Source organism: Ceratotherium simum, chromosome 14 (assembly GCF_057802395.1).
Source record: "Ceratotherium simum simum isolate JZ-2026a chromosome 14, ASM5780239v1, whole genome shotgun sequence".
NCBI classification, from domain to species: domain Eukaryota; kingdom Metazoa; phylum Chordata; class Mammalia; order Perissodactyla; family Rhinocerotidae; genus Ceratotherium; species Ceratotherium simum.
In genome coordinates, this window is record NC_141913.1 from 30068404 (window position 1) to 30091247 (window position 22844).

Consider the following 22844-nt stretch of genomic DNA (forward strand, 5'->3'; position numbering starts at 1 on the left):
CAAGACATCACAAACAGAGAAACTATGTGGAAGGGGTAAGAGAGAGAGGATGAAAAAATCTGACATTATTGAGGAGGAGTTCAACTGCCAGTTGCACTTAATAAAGTAGATCCACGATTCTCAGACTTTCACCAGGGTGTGATATATAACTTTCATGTGGGTACCATTCTCCTGCAGGCCATGACATAAGTAAAGAGACTTTGGATTTTACTTGCAAACAATACCAACCCTCTCCCTTTCTTTCCTACTCAAGAAATCATATGAAAATCGCAAGTCAGTAAAAATTATTAAAACATATTTGCAACAGAGGTAAATGCTTTAAAATTTTGATGATTTAACTATTATTATTATCTATCACATGTGGTGCATCTCTAAGTTAAAGAATCCACACTAATTGAAAAAGGTTGAGACAGAGTTTTGAATCTTTGAAGTTTTTTGGGTTAGAAATAGGGCAAAACAATAAATAATTTTGATTTAAAAAGAGGGTAAAAGATAAAATCAGCCATAATATTCAACAATTGATTATCAAAAATATGTGCAAGGCTTCCAGATATAACCTGAAATGTAGTTTTAAGTATTCATACAAAAATGAATTTATAATATAATGGAATAAGCAGTTCATAATCTAACTGATATGATTACATATCGATATTTATACCTTCTCCCATCTTCTTTATCTTCTTAATGACATTGTCAGCTAGACATTAGGGAGATAGAAAACAAGCAAATTCTAGGTCATTGCTTGCAACTAGAGACACGGGTAGTCGATATTACAACTTGAATGTATTGAGCCATATTGGGGTGGTTAGACATATCTGAGATTCTCTCTACTGAATCCAACTCACCTGCCACAATTTGGTGTCAGTTCCTGGGAAGGAACTGCAGTAATGAAAATACCATGAGTTTGTGAAGCAGATGGATCTCAGCTAAAACAAGCTTCATCCCGGGTCATCTTGACAGGTTAACTGACTCTCCAAGTCTCAACCGTTTGCTTGGAAGGGAATAGCACCTACCTTTTGGCGAATATTACACATTTTGTCTTATATTTGTCTGTTGGATCTTTAGATGTGCTAACTCATTGAATCCTGACAACCTTGTTTGGAAATTAAATGAAATGATGTATAAATATCTACCTAGCAAACGCTCAGCGCATTTTTCTTACCTTAATTTTACAGACACCTGACATTAACCCATCAATTGGTTATGTTCTAGTGAGAGAGCTATGGGGGTTTATGTAGAAAAAACCTTCTGTCCAGGGCTAGAAATGGTAACTTCACCTCATGATCGATGTATGTATGTGACAATAGCAAATGTTTAGATTTAATTCTGTTTTACTTTGCTTACTGCACTTAAAACCCTCTTCACCCATACCTTCTACGATACACAGGCCTACAGCGCCGTTCGCAGATAAATAATTACGTAAACAAATAAATAACTAGATTCCCAGAGCCAGTTTGGAAGAACGTTTGATAATCTGAACCATTACGGAGGTGAAATTTCATTACACAGATGGTGACATCCCGATGTCTATCATCAAAACACAGCAGGTAGAAACTATCAGCCAGGCCCATTCCCTTCTATAAAATTACACTTATATTAATGTCACTCCAGATTTCATTATGCGGAAAATGATATTGCACAGGTCTCCAGCGCTAGGAGGACAGCGGGGGGGAGGAGGGGTGGTGAGGGAAGAATAAGGGGGTAATGATGGGAGGATGGGGAAAAGAAACTGTCTGTAGAGAGGCCATGGAAACAAATTCAGATGAGCGCGGCCTAGGAGTGGCGCACAGGCAAAAAAGTATATAAATGTATATATAAATGTATATTTTAAAAATCCTCATAGATTCTGCTGCCAGTTCATGCTGCTTCTTGATTAACTCACCGCCAGACGTCCTCTGCAAGCTCCTTATGGAATGTTTAAAAGGCCCTCCTGTGGGAAGCAAGGAGATCTACAGTTAATTTTTATTAATGAAGGATGACAGGCATCTCCGTTTAGCCAACAAGATGTTACATCAGTCCAAGAAAGCGCCCCTGTGTTTGCAGCAGGCATCCCCCTGCCACCCCATCTCTCTCTCTCTCTCTCTTTCTCTCACACACAGCATGCACACACACACACACACACACACACACATTTAAGCATACACATTGGCACCAGGGAATTAATAGTAAAACAAATTAAGAAACAAAAGAGAACAACTACTTATTTATATACCCATACTCTGCTATCAGTAGAAGGAAGAATGAGGATTATATGAGAGTGGGGTGAAGGTGGATGATAGCAAATGCTACTCATTTCTGCTGCTGTTTCCTATTACGCCCTCTCCATTCCTACATCCCTCTCCCCTTTCTATTCATTCCTACCTGAGAGAAGTCACTGCCATTTCTGATCTGAATTAGCGTGCCATGTGAATTTTCTAACCGTCTCAGCTACCTCCACTTGGGCCTCTCTAATTTACTTCCTACTCCGTGGCAAGATTGGTCCTTCCATAATACATATCTATTGTGTTTAGTTGCTGATGAAAAACCTTCAGGGCTTCTTCTAGATTTCCAGATAAGTGAAAACTCCTCACTGTGACCCCCAGAACACTTCACAGTAGACGCCTTATCTCCAGAATTTGGTTTCTTTCAGTGTCTATTCGGTTTGCCCTCCGGTTTTTTGTTTTTTTCCTACTTACTCAGATTTCTTATTTTTCTAAGCTCAGCTCTAGTCTTGATAACTTGAGGATGTTTTCCCTAAGATGATATCCTTTCTTCTGCAAATGATCGTGGATTGTTCACCAGTGTTGGGGATGAATATGACTTGTCTCCTCCTGAAATAATACTTTTAGCAGTTAAGTTCCATGTCCTATTTTAATCCCTTGATGCTGGTCCATTGATGTATGCTACCCTTCCCCCCTCTAAGCACAGAGGATGTTCCATATTCTATAACTTGCTTAGTTCATCCCTTCCCTAGTAACAGCCATCATACATATCTTGGTTTGAATGCTACTCAACCTTAGAATCAAGTCATCCCTTATCTTCTCTATGAAAATTTCTCTACAAGTATTTTAACCTCTACTCATCTCTTCTCTACTTGTATAATATTTATATAGAGTTCTATAGACTTTTGCTTATAACTTTTATTGTTTTCTAAGAGATGTATATTAATCTGTTCTCATCAAATGGAGTATAATCTCCATTGATTATAGCATCTTTTTTTTTTTTTTTTTTTGGTGAGGATGATCAGCCCTGCGCTAACATCTGCCAATCCTCCTCTCTTTTTGCTGAGGAAGACTGGCCCTCAGCCAACCTCCATGCCCATCTTCCTCCACTTTTTATATGGGACACTGCCACAGCATGGCTCACCAAGCAGTGCCTCGGTGCGTGCCCAGGATCCTAACCGGCGAACCCCAGGCCGCCACAGCGTAGAGCGTGCTCCTAACCTCTTGCGCCACCTGGCTGGCCCCGTTTATAGCATCTTTTAATTCCTCACAAGACTAACCTCAGAGCATCAGAGTTAGTAATAAATATAGAATGAGAAATGGCTGAAATGAGGAATGAATTAACCAATAATGCTGTTTATTAAGTAATCATTCAATGAGTTTTATTTTTTAATGAACATATATATGTTGTATTAAATATATATATATATATATATAATTTCCCTTTTATATTGTTTTACAGTTGCAGGAACTATAATATGTATTCTCAGTTCCCCTTTCCTGAGGCCATTTCATGCCTCCAGATTAAACAATTATAAAGTCATTCTCTCCCCGCATGGACTCCTCAGGTGTCCTTCCTGGGGTTCCTCCATCTCTGTTTCACACTTCTTTTACAGGAAATTGGATGAATTAAATGACCAAAACTAGGACTTAACTTTTATAATATGGGCTGCAGAACTTCACAAAATATCTTCGGTATTTAAACGAACGCAATCTCAACCGAGGTTTTCAAACTTTAGGGTACCCACAAATCAGTAACTAAGGTGATTGTTGACTTTCAGACAGAAAACTTACAAAGATTTTGGTTCATTATGCTTGAGGGAATTTCTGGAATCACAATTTTAACACATGTGTGATTTTTTTCAGAGGGAGTGACGAGCACATTTTGAGAAATACTAGTTAGAGACAAATTAAATAGAAAGGTATGAGTATGTAAGTGAAGCTATTAATCAGTAAAACTAAATACCAGCCAGTGGATAATCCAGTTTCTTCTACTGCTGTGAATAACTCTTTTTCATCTTCACTCAATAAGAAATTCTGAGTTTCAAAGTATGTGCCATTCCATTCATATCTGCACTACCCATCAAAAACTACGGTTACAAAATTACCCACTACTCTAATCAGTATTTTCATTCACTGAGTCATATAACATCCAAGATTTGATTTCATTAGCTAATTTGAACATTGATAATACAATCTAAATGGCTATAGAATGGGTAAAATTGGTATCTTCAAATTGTGCTCCTTAATCCAAATTAATCTTCAATTGGTGAAGCATACCTGCATTTTTTAATTGTCATTTTCTTTCTCTAGTGCTAGTCCTTTTCTAGTCTGTAATTCCCATATCCCCTCTTCCATTACTCAGTTTCTGGTACAACCAGTAGACCAATACACACACACACTCATACACACATCTGACTTCCGTTTTTTATACTATACCCTAGTCTTAAGTCTTACCAAACCTATTATTCTTGACTAAATTTGTAGATGTCTTCAAACTTCCCTTAAGGTAAGCATTATATTGTCATCCCTGAATAAAAGATTAAATTGACACATGTATGCTTCATATTAAAAAATTTTGAGGGGCCAGCCCTATGACCTAGTGGTTAAGTTCACCTCTCTGCTTCAGTGGCCCGGGTTCATGGGTTCAGATCCCGGGCATGGACCTACAGCACTTATCAGCCATGCTGTGGCAGCAACCCATATACAAAATAGAGGAAGATTGGCACAGATGGTACCTCAGGGTTAATCTTCTTCAAGCAAAAAAGAAAAAGAAGATTGGCAACAGATGTTATCTCAGGATGAATTTTCCTCAGCAAAAAAAAAAAATTTAATTTGGAATAACAGTCAATTAATTCAGTTGATTTGAATTCTACTCCTCAATCACAGGAAATCCAATTCAACTTAATTGAGGTAAAATGTAGATACAATAAAATACATGCATGTTAAGTGTGCATTTTGGTGAGTTTTAACAACTGTACACATATATTTAACTACCATCACAATTAATTTATAGAACATTTCCCTCAACTCCCAAATTTTTCTGTGCACCTTAAAATTCATTCACTCCTCCTCTCTGAACACCCTGTGCCATGCAAATATAGATCTAATTGCACTCAGTTTGCATTTTTTAGAAATTCGTGTAAATATAATCATATAGTTTATATATTTTGTTTGTACTTGGCTTCTTTAACTCAACATAATATTTAAAGATACAATCACGTTGTTTCATGTATCAGTGGTTTGTTGTGTTATTGCTGAGTAGCATTCCATTATGTGGACGTACAACATTCTGTTTATGTGGTCACCTGTTGAAAAATATTTGGGTTGGGTGCTTATTATAAATAAAATTCCTATGAGCGTTTGAGAACAAGTCTTTGAAGATGTTTTTATTTATCTTAGGGAGGTACTTAAGATTGAAATATTCTAAGTATATATTGAAATTTATGGGAAATTTCCAAACAATTTTTTTAAGTGGTTCTACCATTTTACATTCCCACCAACAAATATAAAAGTTCCACTTGCTCCACACCCTGACCAAGGTATATAGACATTCTTTTTATTTTTGGCAATGCTAGTGGTTATGTAGTGATATTTCACTGTGGTTTTAATTTGTATTTCTCTGGTGACCAGTGATGATGAGATCTTAGTGCTTATTGGCCATTCAGGCATCTTCTTTTCTGAAAAATATATTCACATCTCTTGCTCAATTTTTTATGGGTTTGTTTGTCTTCTTATTTTGGAGTTGGAAGAATGTTACTGACACAATTCTACAGCTTTTTCTTTCATTGTAATAATTAAGTTTTTTGAAGAACAGAAGTCTTTAATTCGGAGGAAGTTCAATTTATTCACTTTCCTTTTATGGTTCGTGGTTTTTGTATCCTAAGAAATCTTTGCCTATCTGAAGATTGTAACAATTTTCTCTTGTGTTTTATTTTAGAAATTTTATAGTTTTAACTTTTACATTTAGATCTTTCACCCATTTTAAGTTAATTTTTTTTATGTCATGTGAGATAGAGGTCAAGGTTTATTTTCTTCCTTATGGATACCCAAATGTTACAGCACCAATTGTTGAATAAAGCTTTCATTTACCTATTGCATTACTCCATCAGGTGTACTCTCAGTTCTGATCTGTTGATCTATATGTCTATCTTTATGTCAATCACATTGTTTTAATGGTTACTTGAATCAAGACACAAATCAGGTCAACAATTGCATTGGGTTATTATACCTTTTTAAGTCTATTTCATAGGACTTCTTAGTGTTATGCAATATGTTACTCTATCCTGCATATGTCCAGTAAACTAACCATAATACATGAAGAGTTTATTGGATTCAGAGTCAACTTTTTAAACCAGAATACTTTTTAGTTATTGCTATAAACTTTGATAATTAATCTTCAAAAAAGGAAGTCCACAATTTAGTTTTTTTTTATTTCTTACTTCTTTATTCGTTTAATCTTGTACTTGCTAATTTGGGTTGAAGAGTTTACAGTTATTTTGATTTTAGGAGCCAAGTGAATAAAAAGTTCTAGAAATCTTAAAGCAGATATAAATAATTATTACTCCAATGACTAGTACAAGAAAACCATTCTGAAGACAGAGACTAGTCAGTGGCATTGACCCTGGGTCTCGGAGAACTTAAACCACAGATGAGTGTGTCTAGTCTCTTCAGAGGCAGTAGAATCACCTCTTGGTCAATATTGGAGAGCAGTTGGGTCGAATTACTCAGCATTTTCCTTCCTTGAACATCCATAAAGCAACATGCTCAAATCAGGGCTGGCCTCAACAAGATCCAAATTAGAATATGGAGACACACAAGAATAAGAAGAACAACTAAATATATGTCAATGATATTTCAATATTACCTAATTATCTCATTGAATACATACAGGCCCAGCTATGTTATTTGCAAGGTCTAGAGCAAAATTAAAATGCACAACTCCTTGTTCAAAAATTATTCAGAACTTCAAGACCACAAAAGTAGAGCATTAAACCAGGTGTGGGTCCTTCTAAGTGCTGAGGTCATATGTGACTGCGTAAGTTGCATTTCTATGAAGCTGTCCCTAAATTCATATGGCAACCTAAGTTATCCTCATTTTACAAATGAAGAAACTACAGAGCATGTAAATTGGCTTCCATTAGGTTATGAAACTAAAGTCATAAAGCTGGAGAGGAAGGCTTTCTGATTCTAAAGAATATCTGATACTAAAACTTGTGTTCTAAACACCATACCATGTGATATAATAAAATAAGTTGAGGAAAATAAGGAAGGCCTAGGGACAAAGAGAAGGTGGGAAAATAACTCTGAACTCCTTTGGTGCAGTTTGAAATTTTGAAAACCTTGCTTTCTTAGCCAATTGTGAAGGACCTTGGATGACCCGCTAATGAATTTGAGCATTATACTCTAGACCAGCATTCTTGATGTTTGCATCACCTACATTAGAATTACTTAGGGTACATGTTAAAAATCAGATTCCTGAGCCTCCAAATAGGCATATGGGACCAGAATCCCAGGATTTGCCCTGTGAACATTTATACTTCACAAACCTCCTGAGCGATAATCATGTACGTTACTCACCTTTGTCAAGTCTGGACTCAAAGTTGGCCTCACCTACTGTAGACAGCCAGAGTTCTGCATCATAGACCCAAGCTCCTTCCAAATCATGTAAGGAGCCCTGAGTACAGAAAACAGTAGGATCGTGAAATTTTTATGAGTAGTTAATATTTCAAACATATAGAAACAAAAATAGACTTTGAGGGGAGAGCTGTGGTGGAAAAATAAAAATAAATAAATAAAACCAATAGAGGGGAACTCAAAATTTCCTGAGAACGTATCTGGTCAAAGATCACTGATAGGATAACCAGGCTTTAGTATAAATACTCAGATAAAAGTGAAAGAAACAAAACTCTTCTGAAAGTGATATCAGCAGGGGCAAATTTTACTCCGCTGAATTTTGCAGAATTTCCTCTACAGCAGCACTTCAAGCACTAAATAATCCATTCATCGTTTTCTTCAAAACACATTCATTTTATATTCAATTTTCTCATAAAGGAAAATAAAAGTAGAGAAGGAAAACCATAACAAAATAAGGAAATAAAATCACAACAGGACCTTTTGCTTCATTGCTGCAGATCCTTTTGCCCCATCACTGTGCCTGCCTTTGGAGTTTCCTCCGCTCGCTGGGGAGAAGACAGGGGAGCAGGTTTGTCTGCCCAATGTGGAATCAAACACTCAGCCTCTCCTTGGAGAGGCTTTGTTGGCAGTCACACAAGGATCTGCTCCAGGACCAGCAGATTTCAGGCCCCTGGAGAGACGCGAGATTGCAAAGGGCAGGGAAGGTTGACAAAAATATTGACTTTGATATTTCATCACTTCACATTTCCAAAGAGTAGAAACGCACTGACAACTGCGCCTTTCTAATCAGATGCTACCGGAGGGTCTCAGCGTAGAGCACACACCAGACACTGCAATACCAACAAAGCCCCGTGCAGCATGGTTTCTATTATAGCTAAGTCATAAGCGGCATTTCTGCTTCCCTCTGCTTGATTTCTCTGGTCCTCTGTTTGGATAGCGCTTTACAGCTTCCTGTTATGGGACTTCTCCACTTCTGGCTATTTTCAGATGCTATTTTGATGTCATTTGTCCCTTCAGGCTTCCCTGACTGTTAAGATCTGAATGGTGACAAGCAGCACCCCAACGTTTTTTCCCACCACCTGTTCTGATAACAGAGATTTCACTTGGGGAGAGAGAGTGAATATTATTCAGTGCTTGGGAGGATGCATTTATCTGAGAGTGGTATCATCTTTCTTGGGATTTTCTAATGTGGGAGAAGAGGGTTGTGAAGAGCAAGAAGAAAGGTATTTAAAGGGATAGCTGGAGGAAAGCAAAATCAAGCTTTCTGTGCTTCTTAGTCTTAATTTTTTTTTTAATTTTGAGAGAGTTTGACTCCTAGAATACTATAGCTGATAGTTTGAAGACTAAATATCTTATTCTACTAAAAATTTATTTTGCCGGTAAGATACGTAAGAACAATTTAATTTTTGTCTAATTCTTTTCTAATATAAGTTTTCTTTCTTGTTTTGGTTAGGTATTATAAAAGCTTCTTTTTTTTAATGCGGTTTATTCCACCAATAATTTCCATAACTATGCTTCTATGATATGAGGCTACTATTCTATGCACCTTTCAAAATCTAGACCCATGGTCAGCTCCCCTGTGAGGCCATCCCCAACCCCTATGTGCTGAGTTACTCAGTCCCCCTCCAAGAGGCTGTACAGACCACTCTCGGGGACTTACAGCACCATATTAGAATTTGTGTTTGAACATCTGCCTCTCACATAAGAAGTTTGAATTATGTTTATTTTATATTTTGACCTCCTGTAAAGGCTGGCACATATTAAGTGTTTGATGTTTTGTTGTTGTTTTTTCACTTGAAAATATGACTCTTGGTTGGAATTGAAACAGCATATTTGGGTTTTGGCAGTTTGCTTTCCTGACATCTTTCCAAATAGCATCCCCAGCTAGTTATTCCTCATTTAGGCATTACTTCCAACTTCATTTCCTCCCACCACATCAAAATCTCTGTTTCTTGGGATCTGTTTTCCTGCCTGATCCTTACTGATATATGAGAATAGATGTTTTTCTTAATTCTTGGTGTTGTTATGAGGCTAAAATGAGATAATGTTTTGTTTAACACATGCCTGGTACATGATAAACCCTCAATATATATGCTACCGAATATTATGTACAGAATAAGCATTCAAACGTGATATTTATTATAAGCATCCTTTGGAATATTACCTGACTTTAGAATCTTTTTGAATTAGACAAAGCACAGCCTTAAAAAGCACTTTGTGGGTAACACCTCTTATCTTCCAATCATCTCAAAGAGACATTCCATCCCAAAAATCTACTCTGGCCCTGAAACCATTCATTACCTTGAAGCTCTATCCAACCTCCATCTTGTCAGGGACATAGGATCAAGGACTTCGCTTTTGATGAACTCTTTTAATTTTGTTGCTGTGTACTATCCCCTCGGGAATGGTAGAAGTGGGCCTAAGTGTCCTCTTCTTGAGTCGAACTACAGCAATTACGGCAACTTTAACCCGTTGGTTCGTAGTGTTCCTGTGACACACTGCCTTTACCAATATTAGAAATGCAAGGTTGCCTCACACACATGTACATCACAAAAAGCCCTACAATAATGAGGAAAACAAGGCAAGGCCAGGCACAAAAGAATGTTAGCAGCCTGTTCGTGTATAAGACATTTTCTTTTATAGAACCCTTTAAATTCCTTCTTATCTGAGTTTCACAGAAACAAAACAAAAACAGAAAAACAGGTCTAATCAATCAGAAAATACTTTATGAGTGACATTTGTAAGGAAGAGAAATGGGAGGCAGAAAGTTTTACTTCTAAGTGCCAGAGATGGCATTGGGTGCTATACTGCTTGTGTAATCTGTTTCAATTCACCCTGAATCCAAGAAAAACACTAGCCCTGGACCAGGTCCCTAGCAGAATATGACAAAATTCACATGGGATCCAATGGTCAGGTGTAGTGATCTGATGGAAGTAAACCTGATGAGCCTTTGGGAATCAGCATGTTAGGAAGCTTGCTAAATTGTTCACAGTCACTCTGTGTGTTCCCTTTACCATCCTTTCTTCTATAATTTCCCCCAAGTTTTTCTCAGACCTACAATGTTACTGTCTGTTTTCATAGCATTTCCATCTTCCATTTATTAAAATCTGTTCTCCAAACCTACCATCTGGAGAGAATTTGGAAATGCCAATCCCACGGAAGTGATACCCTCAGGTGAACTTGCATTTGAACAAGGAACAGTGATGGTGGGATTTCAGCCATAGCAACTGGCTGTAGAGGAATGTATTAGAACAAAGAAGCTATCTAGGATCCATCAAATCATACCTCATCATTTGTTCTTTCTAATGTGTGCAGTTCCTGGGACAAGAGTATAAATGGAAATCTGCATAACATATGTTTAAATATTTAAATTTTTACAAGTCAAGCCAACAAACTATTAAATTATATTTGATCCTCCTACTTTGAAAAATATTGCTTCATAACAACCTGGAAAAGCATATTTGCATTTAGATTTCTTTGACTCTTCAGTGTTCTTGGCCTGAAACTTGACAGTGTGGGGAGAGCTGACCACCCTTCCTCTTCCTGTCACTGGCTCTGTCCAGCAAGCAGAACACTTGAGACTGCACATCAATCTCCATTTACACTTGTTGTAAATAGTTTCCCTTTGGCTATCTCTTGACTTAGAGATGAGTACACTGACCACTTCCTCAGAGGCAAGACTTGGGAAGAAGCCTGCAAGTTCTTAGAAGTGAGCTTGGGGCTGTTTTGGCAGAGAATTTCAAGGTCCCATGTGCCTAGAGCATGGTCTAGAAGAGGAATAGGGGCTTCAAGTGAGCACATGTGCACAGTTTCATGGAAGCCTCCCATTGTGTGGAGGCACATGCAAGAGGAGGGTCGTAAAGGTGCTCTCTAAAGCCAGGGTCCCAGCTTTCCTGAGAGAGTGTAGCACTGCTCATCAATACCTGCTAGATCAGCCTGTGTAGAGAGCAAACTTCATGCAAAGTTCAGGAGAGAGAAGATATGATGAATATTTCAAGAGTCCAAAAGACTAAGTTATACTAAACTTGAATGAAATATTGATGCGATGAGAAGTCCTTTCCATCCACCAACCCTAAATCTCATCCATGCTTTCGAAAGTGAGGCCGAAAAGGTTGGGGAAGAATTTGAGATTTTCTCAAAGTCTCTATTGGGGGAATTTAGAAGCAACTTTGACTACTGGAGAGGGAGAAAAATGTGTTAGCAGTCTTCGGGGAAGGTGGCACTTCTGCAACAGATGGGCCAACTGAATTTTTTTTTAATGATGTTTTATGCCTTTGGCAGAAGCTTTCAATGTAATTTAGGAAAAAGGGAAAACAACATAAAGACAATTGATGCTGTTCTTTAAGACTGGAGAAAGGACATCAAAAATTAGAGTTGTTAGTTGTCCTAGGTTGAAAACATAAAATATTTGTGAAAATTTTATGAAAAGACTTGACATCGAAATTGACAGAATAAAGTCAGGTTTCAAACCCACATTGTATTGGGCCAGCTACAGGATATGAAATTCTCAGAAAAGGAAAGGTCAGTAAATTAAGTGAAACCAATGTCTTTTATTAGCTCTCTCCCCGCTCTCACCCTTTAATACTTTAACTGCCTGCTGATGGTTTCCCTGCTTCCTAAATCTACACTTTCCCATCCATCCTTTCAAAAACCTTCCTAAAAGTGAATTTCAACATGTAATCATTAAACACTTTTAGCTACTCCTCATCAGTTGCATTTGAATTTCACACTCCTTAAAGCAACTCATAAAATGACACCTAATATCTTGCCTTGATCAAATTTTCTAACTTCGTTTCTTGACTACTTCCTCTAAATAATCCACGAAAAATTTCATTCTAACATGACACGCTCTTTTAAGCACTTGTGCCTTTGCATATTCTATTCCTTTGACCTGAATCATACCTTCCTGCCATACTTGCCCTTGATGAACTTCTATTTATCTATTAATTCTTATTTTAAAAAATCAGCTTCTCTTGAACATTTCACAGCTCCCCAGGGGAGAGTTAGTTACTTCTTCCTATGTGTTTGTCCACACTTTGGGCTTATCCCCAGGAGGGCAGTGTACTTGTCATATAGGTCTGCTGGCTCACCCTCAGTGTTTTTCTCTAAACGAAGCCAGCTACCTGCCTTTAAACTTCAAAAAACTCCTGAAGTTACATATATCCCATGACAACAAAATAATGTCTAGCAGGAGAAAATATTATCTGTGCCTTGTCTCTCATTTTAAGAGTGAGGAAATATTTTTTCCTCAGAATCTTCTCAACAGAGTTACCTATTAGGTCATATGCTCACCCCTAGACCAATCACTGACAAATGTAATGGAATTACCCTGCTTAGTTGAAGAACTTGGAATAGTGGTATCTTCCCTGAAGGGCGTGTAGCTGAACAAAAGTGGAATTCTTTTGAGAAAGTATGATAGGAAAATGAGTATTGGGATTGACAATGAACAGTATTTGCTCCAGAAGTGAAGTGGCTTAATTCAAGTGGGCTTCACAAGTCTTGTAGCCTATCACACACAGATAGTCATTATAAAATACAAAATTTAAAAACCAACAAAATGAAACAAAGACTTCTGGAGGATTCCTTACAGAGGAGATGAGCACTTCTTCCGAGATGAACTTGACTTCCAAGATGTGATCTGAGCTCTGAAATATCATCTGATATTTGCTACTGTTTCTATCCCCGTAGCAACTCTTGAATCCTGAGACCACGGTTTGGAGCTGTTGGCTTGAATCTCTCATGATTATTCTTAACAGATAATCTCAAAATCTGTGTTTTCTACTCTTTGCTAGTGATAAAAGCCAAAAGAAGGATAATTTGATCCAGAAGAAAGACAAGTGCTTCATTAAGTTGGAAATTGAAACTGCATGCTAGCCATCTCAAAAGTCCTTAATTTCATAGAAATAGGTGAAAATAATTGCTATGGTGCTATGCAGAAATATTATAAGTGAATTTTGGTGTCAGGTATATTTGGGACTTAAGGAGTCCCTTGTGGAGTTTCTTGTATAATTATGATCAATGATATAGATTAATAGCAGTCTACCACACATTCACTGGCAAGACCACCTAGATCTTGGATTCCTGATGACCAAGAGTTTGTCTCATACTATTGGACTAAGAGTTCTAGCCAACTGTAGTTCTAGATTAAGGCCAAAGTCTATAGAATATGCCTTGGGGAAAATAAGAAAAAAATATCAGCTTACGTGTTGTGATATGCAGTATAAATGACAGATGTCACTTTTATCTGCATCCAGTTATTATTGCTGTTGTTCATATGTGTTTTCATGTGTTATAATTATTCTCTCTTTACCACACAAAAGATGTTGTATCAGTAGCTAAATTTACTATGTAGTCCATAGCTTATAGATGATCTGGTAACATCAGGATGGGATTATGATGGAATTAGAGGAGAAATATACAACATATGGAGACTGTGAATTCCAAGACAAAGAGTGTTTAGAGGAGTCTGTGACATTCCCTGTGAATAAAGTAAACAGAGATATCTTTGAACTGCCTCTCTGCTGGAAGGTGATGATTGTGTTTATGTTTGTTCTCATGGTTCATGTTAGATGGGAGCATCCTTGAAACTATATAGGAAGATGGCAGCCAATGACATAAAGAATAGAGTATCTACATTACTACTCTTGAGAAAGAATCAGTGAGCCAGACAGCTGGGAGAGTGGAACAACAGATGCAAACTGGAGCTGTTTCAGGCAAACTGGCACCTATGGTCAGCCAAGCTATGCTCAGTATCTCTTTCTTTATGAAAATGCCCTATCTACAAACCAATGTTTGTGAAATAAGTACTGAGATGTTTTTCAAGCAGAAATTGTCATTGACTGAATCAAGATCAGATGCCCTTGTGATTCAAAAGTAACTAAGCCAGATTCTGCATCATGAACAATGGCACGTTCATTCATAAATGATTCTACCCAATAGAATTAGTAGTAATTAAATAGGCCAATCAGATTAGTTTCTACTGTAATTTGGACTGGAAATATGGGGAATTTTGAATAGACAGAAAATGAGCAAAAACACAAAAAAATGAATACACAATGAGAAAAGTAAATTTCCTTTGCCCACCTCACCTTGGGGATGGGAATTGTGTTGGAGCTAGGATCAAGAATGGGTTGATAATCAGAAACTTCTCTTATGTTTCTTCCCTGGTAAATAAAAACAAAGAGATACAGAAAAGTGAATTTACTTTTTGACGGGGCAAAATCAAAATAAGGTCTGCAAATTATGCCCTGAATAAAAATGGTCACATTAAAACAACTATATTAAATTGGGTATATCAAAATGCCCTGGATGATACTTCATTCCATAGTTTAGCAAGGGACTCCTTGGGATAAGTAACTAAATCTAGGACAAAATACAAAACATTGGTGAGATACCAACCCTACATTTTGAGGATACATATACTTATGTATATCTGTTTGTGTGTATGTTTATGTACATATTCATACTTATGTCATTTAGCTAGTAGCTGTAGAGAGAAAATTACTTGCCCTCATAGCATGCTGCCAGGAGTTTTAGGAGACACACAAAGAGAAATTATGTCCTCTGACCTCTTTTCTTAAGGCTGTTTCGATCACACGTATCATAAAAAAAAAGAAAAATAACTCAGGGCAAACCTAGGCCAGTGGATGGATTTGAAGTCATAAAATTATACCATCAGAGATTCTTAGATTTGGAAGGAAATTTAGAGATCATTTCAATAGATATATTTGGGGTAAAAAATTGGACTACTGAATGAAAGAACCAATGATTCTAATAAGAGCCCTACTGAATGTGTACATACTACTACTGCCATGAATTCTCATTTACTTTTTCATATATATTAATTAACATGTCTATACCTTGTTTTCATTGTTTGCATCATGCCCTGTGTATTGGGCAAGTTAAGAAGTCTTTGGTGATTGGTGTCAAGATGGCAGTGTAGACAGGCTCTGAACTCACTTCCTCCCATGGGTACAAGGGACTTACAACTACTCTTGGAACAATTACCCCACAGAGAGAACTGAAAACTGAATAAGAGGAATCCCTACAACATACAACAGTCTTGACTGAGGTGGAAGAGACAGAAATTCCCTTCTGGAGAGAAGAAAAGACACCTTTGCAAGCCGCAGTGCTTCACAGCCACCCAGGAGCAATCCAAAGGTATGCAGCCTTCGCTGGAAGAGTGGGGTACCTGAGCAAGGGAGCATTACTGCTATAAGCATTTTTTGGACCCAGCACAACAAGACGAGTGTCATAATATCCGGCTTTGCTGGCTACTAACAACAGGGAATACCCCCAGAAAAGCTATTGGACATATGAAAAAAAAAGCCAGGTCTTAAAGGGTTCATGCACAAATTCACCCATTTCAGAAGCAACCTAAAATCACCAGAAATAAAGGTGCACAGTCCTTTCGTGAAAAGAGACTCACATGATAGGTCCTGGGGGCATCTCGGTGAGAGGTGAGACCTCTCCAGGAACTGAGACATTGCAACAGCCATTGTTGTGAGCTGGTGAGAGCATGCTGACACAGATGCTGGCAGAAGCTATTGGAGTTCTTCTCCTGGCCTGTTAGTGCAGGAGTCTGCCCCATCCGCTAGAGCACCAATTCAATCTAGCTCAGCCAGGACAGGCAGCCTGCCCTAAGGACTAGCCCTACCCAATGACAAGCCCTCAGGCACCTTGTGGGCCTGCATAGGCTAGGTGCCTGGATTCTCTGCAGCCCAGTAAGTAGGTCCAACTCTGTGGGGCAGGGTGTGTGCAAGGAGCATGTGGAATGTGTGGGGTGTTGATGGAGTGTGTGGGGCCTCTGCCGTGGGGTAACTGGGTCTGCTTCAGGGGGTCAGGGTGCACGCATGGGGCAGGACTGTGTTGATGGTGTGTGTGGCCCTGTGTGTGGTGGGCCTTATCAGCAGCAGAAGACTTGTGCTTCTCAAACGGCCACAAAGGGGATGGGCCCCACCTTCCAAAGCCTGAAACAATTGGGTGCGCCTGTGCCTGGGGCCAGCCCCACCCAGCTGCAATCCTCAGAGAGCTGATAAGAGCCTTATAGGCCAGAGGCCTACAGCAATTATGAGCCCTTGAGCCTAACAACCAGCCACACTTGGGTCCTATTCACTTAACAGAAAAACTGCAATAGGAATGTGCTATTAGATCTTGCAGCCAACTGTGCGGGGAGCTCCCCACACCTGATAAAGAGACTGAAGGATCCATAACAGCCACAGGCAGCTGAGCATTACAACCAGCTGGCCAGGGGCACAGCTCAGGCTCCCTGGACATCTACAGCAAGAGCAACCCTGCCACAACAGAAGGACATATGTAGCCCACACAGGGGTCACTTCTGGAATATTTGGAACTGGTGATGGGAGGGAAGCACACTGCTGTGACACATAAGGCTATCCCTTACATAAGATTACCTCTCCAAGATCAAGAGACATAGCTGACCTACCTATTACATAGATACAAGCACAGAGTAAGAGGCAAAATAAGGAAGCAAAGGAATATGTTCCAAGTAAGGGAAGAGGACAAAAATCCCAGAGAAAGAACTAAATGAAACAGAAATGAGAAATCTACTTGACAAAGAGTTCAAACAAAGAGTCATAAGGATGCTCATTGATCTTGGGAAAAGAATGGATGAACTCAGTGAGAATGTCAACAAAGAAATGGAAAATATAAAAAAGAACCATTTAGAAATGAAAAACACAATACTGGAAATGAAAAATTCACCAGAGGGACTCAAAAGCAGAGTAGAGGATACAGAAAAACAGATCAGTGAGCTGGACAAAAGACTAGAGGAAATCACTGAAGCTGACCAGAAAAAAGAAAAAAGAATTAAAAAGAGTGAGGACAGTCTAAGGGACCTCTGGGACATCAAGCACACTAACATCCTTGTTATAGGTGAACCAGAAGGAGAAGAAGGAGACAAAGGGGTAGAGAATCTATTTGAAGAAATAATAGCTGAAAACTTTCTTAACCGAAGGAAAGAAAGAGACATCCAGGGACAGGAAGCACAGAGAGCACCAAACAAGATAATCTCAAAGAGGCCCACACCAAGGCACATCATAATTAAGATGTCCAGAATTAAAGATAAAGGGAGAATCCTAAAAGCTACAAGAGAAAGACAACAAGTTATATACAAAGGAAACACCATATGGCTATCAGCTGACTTCTCAGCAGAAACCTTACAGGCTAGAAAATAGCAGCACGATATATTTAAAGTGCTAAAAGGAAAAAATCTACAGCCAAGAATACTCTACCCAGCACAGTTATCATTCCGAATGGAAGAAGAGATCAAGAGTTTCCCAGACGAGCAAAAATTAAAGGAGTTTATCACCAAGAAATCAGTCCTACAAGAAATGCTAAAGGGCCTTATTTAAGGGGGAAAGAGAAGAACACAAATAGGAAAAAATTATCTGTTTCCATGATAAGAAGGTAATGGGTACAAATGCACAAAAAAGAAGTTAGATATAATATCTAAAACATAAAATGGGGAAGGAGGGGAGTGAAAGAGTAAAGCTTTTAGAAAGAGGTCAAACTAAAGAGACCATCAACTTAATATAGATTGCTATATATGTAGGTTATTATATATGAACCTTATGATAATCACAATCCAGAAACCTATAATAAATATACAAAAACCTAAGGGAAAGAAACACAAACATAGTACTAAAGACAGCCATCAAACCACGAGGGAAGAGAGCAAGAGAAGAAGAAAGGAACAGAGAAGAACTAGTAAAACAGCGAGAAAAAAAGTAACAAAATGGCAACAAGTACACACTTATCAATAGTTACTTTAAATGTCAATGGACTAAATCCTCCAATCAAAAGGTGTAGGTTGGCTGATTGGGTAAAAAAACAAGACCCTTATATATGCTGCATACAAGAGACACACTTCAGACCTAAAGAGACTCACAAACTGAAAGTGAAGGGATGGAAAAAGATATTCCATGCAAATGGCAATGCAAAGAAAGCTAGGATAGCAATACTCATATCAGACAAAATAGACTTTAAAACAAAAACTGTAAAAAGAGACAAAGAAGGGCACTACATAGTGATGAAGGGAATAATCCAAAAAGAGGATACAACACTTGTAAATATCTATGCACCCAACATAAGAACACCTAAATATATCATGCAGTTATTAACAGACATAAAAGGAGAAATAGACAGTAACACAATAATAATAAGGACTTTAACACTCTGCTTACAACAAAGGATAGATCATCCAAACGCAAGATCAATAAGGAGACATTGGCCTTAAACGACACACTAGAACAGATGGACTTAGTTGATATATACAGAATATTCCATCCAAAAACCGAAGAATACACATTCTTTTCAAATGCACATGGAGCATTCTCCATGATTGATCATATATTAGACCACAAAACAAGTCTCCATAAATTTAAGAAGATTGAAATAATACCAAGCATCTTTTCTGACCACAATGGTATTAGACTACAAATCAACTACAGGAAGAAAATCAGAAAAGCCACAAATATGTTGAGATTAAACAAAATGCTACTGAACAACGATTGGGTCAATGAAGAAATCAAAAAATACCTGGAGACAAATGAAAATACGACTTGCCAGAATTTATGGGATACAGCAAAAGTGATTCTAAGAGGGAAGGTTATGGCAACACAGACCTATCTCAACGAACAAGAAAAATCTCAAATAAACAATCTAATGGTGCACCTAAAGGAACTGGAAAAAAAGAACAAACAAAGCCCAAAATCAGTAGAAGGAGGGAAATAATAAATATTAGAGCAGAAATAAATGAAATAGACACTAAAAAAAAAAAAAAAAAAGAAAAAATCAATGAAACAAAGACCTGGTTCTTTGAAAAGATAAACAAAATCAACAAACCTTTAGCTAGGCTCATCAAGAAAAAAAGAGAGACAGCTCAAATAATAAAATCAGAAGTGAAAGAGGAGAAATTACAACAGATGCCACAGAAATACAAAAGATTATAAGAGAATACTATGAAAAGCTATATGCCAACAAATTGGATAATCTAGAAGAATGGATAAATGCTTAGACTCATACAACCTTCAAAACTGAATCAAGAAGAAATAGAGAATTTGAATAGATCAATCCCCAGTAAGAGATTGAAACAGTAATCAAAAACCTCCCAAAAAATTAAAGTCCAGGACCAGACAGTTTCCCTGAGGAATTCTAACAAACATTCAAAGAAGGCTTAATACCTATCCTTCTCAAACTCTTACAAAAAATTGAAAAGGAGGGGAAGCTTCCGAACTCATTCTATGAAGCCAACATTACCCTGATACCAAAACCAGACATGGACAACACAAAAAAATAAAATTACAAGCCAATATCATTGAGGAACATCAATGCAAAAATCCTCAGCAAAATACTAGCAAACCAAATACAACAATACATTAAAAATATCATACACCATGATCAAGTGTGATTTATTCCAGGGATGCAGGGGTGGTTCAACATCCACAAATCCATCAATATGATACACCACATTAACCAAATAGAGACTAAAAATAACTTGATCATCTCAATAGATGCAGAGAAAGCATTTGACAAGATACAGCATCCATTTATGATAAAAATTCTGAATAAAATGGGTATAGAAGAAAAGTACCTCAAGATAATAAAGACCATGTATGACAAACCCACATCTAATATCATTCTCAACGATGAAAAACTGAAAGCTATTGCTCTAAGAACAGGAACCAGACAACGATGCCCACTTTCGCCACTCTTATTTAACATAGCATTGTAAGTCCTAGCCATAGCAATCAAGCAAAAAAAAAAAAAAAAAAAAAAAAAAAGAAAAAGAAATAAAAGGGATCCAAATTAGAAAGGAAGAAGTGAAACTGTCACTATTTGCAGATGACATGATTTTATATATAGAAAACCCTAAAGAATCCACCAAAAAACTTTTAGAGATAATGAATATGGTAAAGTTGCAGGATACAAAATCAACATTCAAAAATTTGTTGTGTTTCTATACCTAACCATGAAGTATCAGAAAGAGAAATTAAGAATACAATCCCATTTACAATTACAACAAAAAGAATAAAATACCTAAGAATGAACTTAACCAAAGAGGTGAAAGATCTGTACACTAAAAACCATAAAACATTGTTGACAGAAATTGAATAAGACACAAAGAAATGGAAAGATATTCCATGCTCTTGGATTGGAAGAATTAACATAGTTAAGATGTCCATACTTCCTAAAGCAATCTATAGATTCAATGCAATCCCTATCAAAGTTCCAACATTTTTCACAGAAATAGAACAAAGAATCCTAAAATTTATATGGAACAACAAAAGACACTGAATAGCCAAAGGAATCCTGAGAAAAAAGAGCAAAACTGGAGGTATTGCACTCCTGATTTCAAAACATACTACAAAGTTATAATAACCAGAAAAAGCATGGTACTGGCACAAAAGCAGACACACAGATCAATGGAACAGAATTGAGAGCCCAGAAATAAACCCACACATCTATGGAAAGCTAATTTTCAACAAGAGAGTCAAGAACATACAGTGGAGAAAGGAAAGTCTCTTCAATAAACGGTGTTGGGAAAACTGGTCAGCCACATGCAAAAGAATGAAAGTAGACCATTATGTTACACTGTGCACAAACATTAACTGAAAAGGGATTAAAGACTTGAATGTAAGACCTGAAACCATGAAAATTCTAGAAGAAAACATAGGCAGTACGCTCTTCAACATTGCTCTTAGCAACATATTTTCAAGTACCGTGTGTGACTGGGCAAGAGAAACAATAGGAAAAATAGACAAATGGGACTACTTCAAACTAAAAATCTTCTGCACAGCAAAGGAAACCATCAACAAAATGAAAAGACAACCTGACAATTGGGAGAAGATATTTGCAAACCATATATCTGATATGGGGTTAATCTCCAAAATATATAAAGAACTCATGTATCTCAACAACAAAAAAACTAACAACCCAGTTAAAAAACGGGCAAAGACCTGAACAGACATTTCTCCAAAGAAGATATACAGATGGCCAAGAGGCACATGAAAAGAGGTTCAACGTCATTAACTATCAGGGAAATGCAAATCAAAACTATGATGAGCTATCACCCCACTGCTATCAGAATGACTATAATTAACACAGGAAACAACAAGTGTTGGAGTTTATGTGGGGAAAAGGGAATTCTCATACACTGCTGGTGGGAGTGCAAACTGGTGCAGCCACTATGGAAAACAGTATGGAGATTCCTCAAAAAATTAGGAATAGAACTGCCATATGATCCAGCTATTCCAGTGCTGGGTATTTATCCAAAGAATATGCAACACGAATGCATAAAGACACAGGCACCCCTCTGTTCATTGCAGCATTATTCACAATAGCCAAGACTTGGAAGCAACCTAACTGCCCATCAAGGGACCAACGGATAAAGAAGATGTAGTATATATACACTACTACTCAGCCATAAGAAACGATGAAGCCCAGCCCTTTGTGACAACATGGATGGACCTTGAGGGTATTATGCTAAGCAAAATAAGTCAGAGGGAGAAAGTCAAATACCATATGATCTCACTCATAAGTAGAAAATAAAAACAACAAACAATCACATAGAGACAGAGATTAAATTGTTGGTTACCAGAAGGGAAGGGGGGAGGAGGAGGGTAAAAATGCTGATTAGGCACATGTATGTGGTGATGGGTTGTAATTAGGCTTTGGGTGGTGAACATAGTATAACCTATACAGAAATTGAAATGTAATGATGTACATCTGAAATTTATATAATGTTATAAACCAATGTTACTGCAATTAAAAAAAGTCTTTGATACATCTTTATTGAATTTATAGAAGATATCTGTGTTAATTGAGGAGGAATAGGTATTCGCTTTTTTTCATCAATCAATCATAAAACCTTATTAAAGGTTCAATGAGTGATAAAAGTGCAAGATACTGTAGCATAAAGTGTATATTTATGCATAAACACTAAAGGAATTCAGAAAAAGACAATCTATAAATTCAGAAAAATAA